We start from the raw sequence: 781 nt of genomic DNA, 5'->3' as shown, positions 1-781 counted from the left end.
AGTCGAATGACATCTTCGGCGTTAGTCTGAGTTTATATTTGATTTTTTTAGAATATCGCTTCATAAATAGCTTTCTAACCTCTTTACGTATAATCTTATAAAGTGTAGAATAATATATTGTTAAATAGGTAGATTTTTAACCTCAAATTAGTTTGTGATCATGAGTCGAATGACATCTTCGGCGTTAGTTTGATTTTGTTAGAATATCGCTTCATAAATAGGTTCCTAACCTCTTTTAATCTTATGAGGTGTAGAATAATATATTATTAAATGGCTAGATTTTTAACCTCAAATTAGTTTTTGATCATGAGTCGAATGACATTTTCGGCATTAGTTTGATTTTGTTAGAATATCGCTTCATAAATAGGTTCCTAACCTCTTTATAATCTTATGAGGTGTAGAATAATATATTATTAAATGGCTAGATTTTTAACCTCAAATTAGTTTTTGATCATGAGTCGAATGACATTTTCGGCATTAGTTTGATTTTGTTAGAATATCGCTTCATAAATAGGTTCCTAACCTCTTTATAATCTTATGAGGTGTAGAATAATATATTATTAAATGGCTAGATTTTTAACCTCAAATTAGTTTTTGATCATGAGTCGAATGACATTTTCGGCATTAGTTTGATTTTGTTAGAATATCGCTTCATAAATAGGTTCCTAACCTCTTTATAATCTTATGAGGTGTAGAATAATATATTATTAAATGGCTAGATTTTTAACCTCAAATTAGTTCGTGATCATGAGTCGAACGACATCTTCGACCGTGGCGATAA

The 781-nt window shown here is 29.3% G+C and overlaps 1 protein-coding gene across 1 annotated transcript in view; it reads left to right on the top strand.

Annotated features, from left to right (window-relative positions):
* The window catches only part of LOC102678183 (bestrophin-4-like), an 8183-nt gene that overhangs the window by 4130 nt on the left and 3272 nt on the right, over window positions 1–781 (top strand). The gene's annotated exons all lie outside the window — the stretch shown is intronic.

The sequence above is a fragment of the Apis dorsata genome, unplaced genomic scaffold, assembly GCF_000469605.1.
Source record: "Apis dorsata unplaced genomic scaffold, Apis dorsata 1.3 scaffold_772, whole genome shotgun sequence".
NCBI lineage: Eukaryota > Metazoa > Arthropoda > Insecta > Hymenoptera > Apidae > Apis > Apis dorsata.
Note: the sequence above shows the minus strand (reverse complement) of the source record. Positions and strands in the feature narration are given on the sequence as shown.